Source organism: Rhinolophus ferrumequinum, chromosome 23 (assembly GCF_004115265.2).
Source record: "Rhinolophus ferrumequinum isolate MPI-CBG mRhiFer1 chromosome 23, mRhiFer1_v1.p, whole genome shotgun sequence".
NCBI lineage: Eukaryota > Metazoa > Chordata > Mammalia > Chiroptera > Rhinolophidae > Rhinolophus > Rhinolophus ferrumequinum.
The window spans coordinates 28,761,567-28,769,618 of NC_046306.1; positions in this window are offsets into that span (position 1 = coordinate 28,761,567).

The window sequence follows — 8,052 nt, forward strand, 5'->3', positions numbered from 1 at the left end:
GTTTAGGATTTTTGCATCTGTATCCATCAGAGATATTGATCTGTGGTTTTCTTTTTTTGTGTTCTCCTTACCAGGTTTTGGTATCAGGGTAATGTTGGCCTCATAAAATGAGTTAGGGAGTATTGTCTCTTCTTCAATTTTTTGGAAGAGTTTGAGTAGTACAGCTATAGATCCTCTTTGAAGGTTTGGTAGAATTCACTAGTGAAGCCATCTGGTCCTAGACTTTTGCTTTTGGGAAGGTTTCGGGTGACTGATTCAGTTTCTTTACTGGTGATCAGTCTATTTAAGTTTTCCAATTCTTCATGATTCAGCCTAGGAAGGCTATATGTTTCTACGAACATGTCTATTTCTTCTAGGTTATTGAATTTAGTGGCATATAATCCTCCATAATGTTTTTGGATGATCCTTTGTATTTCTGTGGCATCTGTGGTAACTTCCCCTCTTTCATTTCTGATTTTGTCTTTTCTCTTTTTATCCTAGTGAGTCTAGCCAAGGGTTAGTCAGTTTTATTAATCTTTTCAAAGAACCAGCTCTTTGTCACATTAATTTTTTCTATTGTCTTTTTGTTCTCTAGTTCATGTAGTTCTGCTCTGATTTTTATTATTTCCTTCCTTCTGCTGATCTTGGCTTTCATTTGTTCTTCTTTTCCTAGTTCTTTAAGGTATGACATGAGGTTATTTACCTGGGATTTTTCTTCTTTGTCGAGATAGGCCTCTAAATATATGAATTTCCCTCTTAAAACTGCTTTCGCTACATCCGAAAAATTTTAGTAGGATGTACTTTCATTGTCATTTGTTTCTATGTATCTTTTGATCTCTCCTTTAATTTCTTTTTTGACCCAGTCATTCTTTAAAAATATGTTGTTTAATCTGCACATATTTGTGGGTTTTCCTGCATTCTTTTTGCAATTGATATCCAATTTCAAAGCCTTGTGATCAGAGAATATGCTTGGTATGATTTCAATCTTCTTAAATTTGCTGAGGCTAGTTTTATGTCCCAATATATGGTATATCTTCCATGTGGTATATGTTCCATGTACACTAGAAAAGAATGTATAGTCTGATGTTTTAGGATGTTTAGGATGAAGTGCTCTATAAATGTCCATATTGTCCATTTCATCTAATGTGTCATTTAGGGCTGATATTTCTTCATTTATTTTCTGTTTGGATGTTCTACCCATCCAAATGATGTATTTAGGTCCCTTACTATAATTGTCTTTTGGTCAATTTCTCCCTTTAATTCTGTTAGTAGTTGGTTAGTATATTTTGGTGCTCCCTGATTGGGGGCATAAATACTGATGATTGTTATGTCTTCTTGTTGTATAGTCCCCTTTATCATTATGAAATGTCCATCTTTGTCTCTTGTTATCTTTTTTATCCTGAAATCTGTTTAATCTGCTATCAGCATGGCTACACTGCTTTTCTCTGAATTGCTTGGAGTGTCAGTTTCCACCCTTCACTTTGAGTCTATATTTGTCCTTGTAGCTGAGATGTGTCTTTGGACACAGCATATGGTTGGGTTTCGTTTTTTGGTTCAATCTGCTACTCTGTGTCTTTTTATTGGTGAGTTCAGTTTATTTACATTTAGGGCGATTATTGACATATGAGAATTTCCTATCATTCTATCTCTGGTTTTCTGTTAGGATGGTGTCTCCATTTTTTCTTTGCCTTTTTGTCACTGTCTATTATTTCAGTGTAGTGGTATTCTATGATTTTTTCCCTCTATTTCTTCTTTTATTATGTTTTATATTCCAGTTATGGATTTTTTTGAGTGGTTACCATTCAGTTTATGTAAAAGAAAGTTTCATATTAGAATATTCCATTTCTTCAGTATGCTTACTTTCTCCATTCCCTTGTGCATGTTCAGACCTTTACTCTCTCCCCTTTTATGTTTTTGTTGTCACAAATTTTCCTTATTTATGCTGTGAGTTGATTTCTACACTGCAGTAGTAAGTTATCTTTTTCATCTTTGCTTTAAGTGTTTGTTTGTTTTTCCTTCTTTATCATCTATTTTTTTTATTTTTATTTTTTTATTGGGGTGACAATTGTTAGTAAAATTACATAGATTTCAGGTGTACAATTCTGTATTACATCATCTATAAATCACCATCTATTTTATGTTTAAGTGTATAGTGTCCTGTTTGGTGTAGAGGTTGCCATTTCCTGCTTCTGTCTGTTTGTAGTACTAGTCATTGTTTTGTATTCTTTTCCTTTTTTTTCAGGTCAAATAGCCTCCTCCAGTGCTTCTTGTAGTGCAGGTTGTGTGTTAGAAAATTCCCTCTGCTTTTGCATGTCTGGAAAGGTCTTTATTCCTCCTTCATATCTAAAGGACATCTTTCCTGGATATATTATTTTTGGCTCATAATTTCTCTCTTTCAATAGTTTGAATATTTGATTCCACTCCCTCCTGGCTTGTAGAGTTTTTGCTGAAAACTCTGATGATAATCTAATGGGCTTCCTGTTGTAGGTTACCATCTTCTTTTCCCTGGCTGCCTTGAGGATTCTTTCTTTGCAGTTGATTTTTGACAGCTTCTATACAGTGTACCTTGGAGAAGGCCTGTTGGGATTGAGGTAATTAGGTGTTGTATTTACTTCTTGGATTCGAGGATCCAGTTCTTTCCACAAGTTTGGGAAGTTCTCGTCGACTATTTGTTTGAATATACTCTCTGTTCCCTTCTTCCTTTGTTGTCCTTCAGGTATATTGCTCTTTCTGATGGAGTCAGAAAATTCTTGTAGAGTTCTTTCATGTCTTTTAACTCTCAAGTCTCTCTCTTCTTCCATCTGTATCCATTTCCAGATTTCTATCTTCAGTGTCACTGAGTCTTTCCTCCATCTGGTTAACTCTGTTACCTAAGCTGGCTGTTTCATTCTTCATTTCTTTTATTGAGTTCTTAATCTCCAGAAATTCTATTTGGTTCTTTTTTAAAATTTCAATCTCTTTGGTAAAATGTTTATTTTGTTCTTTGATTGTGTTTCTGAGTTCATTAAACTGTCTATATGTGTTTTCTTGTCTCTCATTGAGTTTTTTTCAGAACTACAATCTTGAATTCTCTGTCATTTAAGTCACATATTTCCATGCCTTTAAGTTCATTTTCTGGAGACTTTTCATTTTCTCTCTGAGCTTTCTTGTTACCTTCATTATTCATGGCAATTAATGAATTATGGTTTCTCTTTCTAGGCATCTACAGGAGTGGATTCTGCAACAGGTTGATAGGAAGAGGTCTTTCTTTTGTTTTCCAGCAGTTGTTGCTGGAATGTTTTATTTACTCTCTGATTAGAGCCTTTTTTTCTCTCTCATACTGTAGTGTTATATTTTTCTGTACTGCCCTGGCTTCTCAAACAATGATGAGATTCCCTGGAAGGTGGGCTTCTCCTCCGTGAACAGGTTACCTGGGTCACAGGGCACTGCCTCCATGGGGGAAATTCTGAAGTTCCAAAGCTCTTCTTACACTAGTTTCAGAGCCTGTGTGTTTCAGCAGTTCTGTTTACTTCTGTAGGGATCTGCCCACATAGGTGGGGACAGGGGTGGGGTCGGTTCTGAGAGGTGGCCCAGAGTAATGGTGGCAACCCCCAGCACTGCCAGTCCTGCACCCAATTCTCCCTCTCCTTTGCTGGAATTAATTGGGCTGTGAGTCTGTGGCTACAAGCCACTGCTCTCAGAACTGTAAATATTCTGTTATTTTAATCTGACACTGCTACTGTTCAGCTTCTCGCACTGGGCATGGTAGAGAGACTATGGGGACAGAGCCCCAGAGAGGAGTTTCCGGGCTCTGGGCCTCACATGGAAAGGTGCTGGCTCAGGTAATAGATGGTCATCAGCTGTGACTAGTTGGCAATCAGCTGTTAATGGTTAACCATTAGCCACTGATATAACTACCGAGGCTAAGCTAGCAGGTGTTGGAGTGCGGGTTGCGGATTGCAGCGAAGTGGACAGCAGGTTGCGGATAGTGTGGCTCCTGCTTCCTGTGTCTCCAACCCAGCTGCCAATGAGACTATACTGGTATGACTCCCCTATCTATGGCTCCGTGGGTGTTCCTTTTTGGCCTCACCATACCCTGCGTTCTTGTGTGGGGAGCGGAAGGTGAGACCTCGCATGCCACCCTGCATGACAGAGGGGTTGCCTGGGCTCCGTGCCTAAGCCTTCCATCCTCTTTTGCTTGGCAGTCAGGGCTTAAACCGCCATTTTCACCCTTCTTCCTCAGTCTTTGCTCTGAGGTTTCTGCCGTAAGCATTGGGTTCAGCTGTGTTATATGCTGATCCCTCAGGCAGGACTGTGGGCCATAAGGGGAGCACTGGCAGTCCAAATTGTCTCCCGAGACTGTGGTAGCTCCGGAATGCAGGAATTCAGAGCTCCAAGCTAGGTCTGCATCCTGTGCCCACAGGGCCCGTGTCTCTGCACTTCCTGCTTCCCTCCTCCCCAGCTCACTCACTTTGTCCACCTTTAGATGATTTCAGTTACACGTCTCTTAGTTTTTCTGTCTGCTGCACAGGGAGTCCTTTGTGGAATTATAGCTGTCCAGTTTGTTGTAAATTTCAGTGGAGATTTCAAGAGGCTCACCTCACACTGCCATTTTATGACATAATCCTGTAAAACAATAATTTTAAAAAATAAAAATAATTATGTAATTATATACCATAAAATGGATATATTGGAACAATCATTTGCATTCAAGTCATTTTCTTCTTTTATTACAAAAATTTAAATGCCTCTCCTCCTGCCCCTCTCTCAGATATCTGAAATTTTATAAATGAGTCATTAATAAGACTTGCACTACACTAGGGCTTCTAGACTGATTATATGTCATTTCTGGCCTATGCACATCTATATAGGTACATAGTTTAAGTATGTGTACATAGTTTAAGTATGTGGCCATCTGGCTCAGCACATCTCAAATTGAACTGCATCAGCATCACATGGGCAGCTTGTTAAAACACTGGTTTCCAGAGCCATACATCCAAGAGTCCAGATTCAGTGGTCTCCAGGTAGGGTCTTAGATTCTGCCTTTCTGACTACCTCCCAGGAAATGCTGATGTTGCCAATCCCAAACCACAGTTTGAAGATCAGGGAACTAGAGCACCAGCGTCTGTATATTATAATCAAACGTCAGTCAAGGCTTAGGTATGTCACTCAGAGGAGGCCTCTTCCAGGGCATTTGTTCAATAATAAATTTGCATATAGCAGTCTATCATTTTGTAATAATTGTGTATTACCACTTATATGATACATTTTGGCTTCTTATTCTCTAACTTTTATAATTACAATAAGAAATATTAACTTACTCATTGATGAATTGTGAGATTTCGTTAGTAATTTATAACAAAATACTGTCCTAATAATTCTCTTCAGAGCTTCTAGCTTAGTTAAAGATAATCCTAACACTATAAAATAAGGTTTAAAAAAGAATTCAACATTGTAATTATTATTTTTAATAATTGAAATGTTCTTGGTACTAGCCAACCAAAACAAAAAATGTAAGTAATATGAATGCTGAGGACTATCACAGATCAAGATGGCAGAAGAGATAAATGCTGTGTTTATTCCCTGTTATGACCACATCAAAATTACAACTAAACTACAGAACAACCATCATTGGGAATCACCTGAAGTCTAGCTGAACAAAAGCCCTGCAACTAAGGACATACAGAAGGAGCCATCTCAAGACTGGTAGGAAGAGCAGAGACATGGAACAGGGTGGTCCACACCTGTGGGTAACCATTAAAAATTGGGGGGTATATCTCAGCTGTGGAGGTTTCCCCAGGAGGAATAAGGGGTCTCAGTGCCACATCAGGCCTCCCAGCTCAGGGTTCCACTGCTAGGGAGAGAAGTCCCCACAACTTCTCATTGTGAAAACTAGCAGAGATTGTGGCTGTGTAAGAGGAGGGTAGTTGCAATCCCAGGTGCTCGTCTTAAAGGGACCACACACAAACTTACTCACTGATGGACTCATTCACTCTGATCTCCAGCATGGGGGCAGCAGCTCAAAAGGGACCAGGGACAAACAGGGAGAAAATGAGTTGTCTGGCTTCAGAGTGAGGTGGTGTGGCAGCTTTCTCCATGATATAGGAGCTATCAAAGTCATTGTTTCTTTGTTGAACCCTCCTCCATCACAGTGTGCAGTCATAGATGGCCACCATATCAGACTCTCCATCAACTTGGCTAACACCATTCCTTCGCCTCACTTTGGTAATTCCCTGAGACCCCACCCCACCCAACTTTCTGGCACACAAGTCTCCTTCCAGGGGATTTTTCCATACAAATGGGCTGTTTGGGCTCATGCTGCAGACTTTCTTAAAATATCTCAAAGGTTCACAAAACCCACATAAGTAACATCTGGCCTTGGTATGCCCCATACCTATGGCTGAGCAGCCCTAAGCCAGGCAGTAGCAACAGCTGGCCTCAATTCATGACTTGGACTCCAGAAGCACCTCCAAGTGTAACATGGGAGGCAGCAACTGTGGATTGCTTTGTAGCTCATGCAAGCTGGCCCTGGGCAGGGCACAGACTGCATTGAACTTGGCCTACAGATGGGTCCCCTTCCAGGAGGCCCTGGGGCTGGCACACCTGGTGGCCAGCTTCAGACCGAGCCAGAGAATCACTGGCCTGCCTCCAAGAATGACCCACCTAAAGGGCAGACTGGATAGGCACCAGAGCCCTGCTAAAGCATATCCTTTAGGGTCCGCTCCAGCACTACAGCTCCTCCACTGTAGTCAAGGCTATTCCTCACAATTAGCTCAAGGGTCAATCCCACCTTTTCATGTACAAATAGAAACCAAGGCTCAACTACAACAGGAGAGCACACACAATCCACACAAGGTACACACCTGGAGCACCAATCTCTGGAGAGACACTGGGCCCCACAGGACACCTACTACATAAGACCACTCTACTAAGAACAGGTAGTATAGCAGCCCTAGCTGATACATAGAACAAACACAGGGAGGCAGCCAAAATGGGGAGACAAAAAAAGATGTCCCAAATTAAAGAACAGAACAAAGCTCCCAAAAAAGAACTAAACAAAATGAAGACAAGCAATCTACCAGATGCAGAGTGCAAAACACTGGTTATCAGGATGTTCAATTTTCTCAAGGAGAACATAATCAAAGAGATAGGAAACATAAAGATGGAGATAGAATACACAAAAAAGGAACCAGTCAGAAGTAAAGAATACAATAATTGAAATGAAGAATACATTAGAGGGAGTCAAAGATGAAGCAGAGGATCAAATCAGTGATTTAGAAAATAAGGTAGCAGAAAACACCCTATCAGAACAGCAAAAGGTAAAAAGAATCAAAAAAATGAACTTAAGGGACCTTTGGGACATCAAACATATAACATTTGCATAATTGGGGCACCAGAAAGAGGAGAGAGCGAAAAATTGAAAACATAGTTGAAAAAATAATGAAAAAACATACCCCTAACCTGGAGAATGAAATAAATATACAAGCTTAAAAAGCACAGAGAATCCCAATTAATATGAACTTAAATAGGCCCACACCAAGACACATCATAATTAAAATGTCAAAGTTTAAAGGCAAAGAAAGAATCTTAAAAGCAGCAAGAGAAAAGCAGTTAGTTACCTACCAGGGAGCTCCCATAAAACTGTCAGTTGATTTCTCAACAGAAATTTTGCAGGCCAAAATGGATTGGCAGGAAATATTCAAAGTGATGAAAAACAAGGACCTAAACCAAGAGTACTCTACCCAGCAAAGCTACAGTTTAGAATCTAAAGACATATAAAGAACTTCCCAGACAAGAAAAAGCTAAAGAAGTTCCTTGCCAGCAAACCAGTAATACAAGGAATGTCAGAGGGACTTCTTTAAGAAGAAGAAAAAAAAAGAAAACAAAGAACAAATATATGAATTACTTTAAGTGTAAATGGATTAAATTATCCAATCAAAATATAGGGTGGCTGAATAGATAAGACAATAAGACCCTTCCTTATATGTGCTGCCTACTAGAGACTGACTTCAGATTGAAAGACAAATACAGACTGAAAGTAAAGGGATGAGGAAAAGAGATTTCATGAAAATAGAAAGAAACAAACAAAAAGCT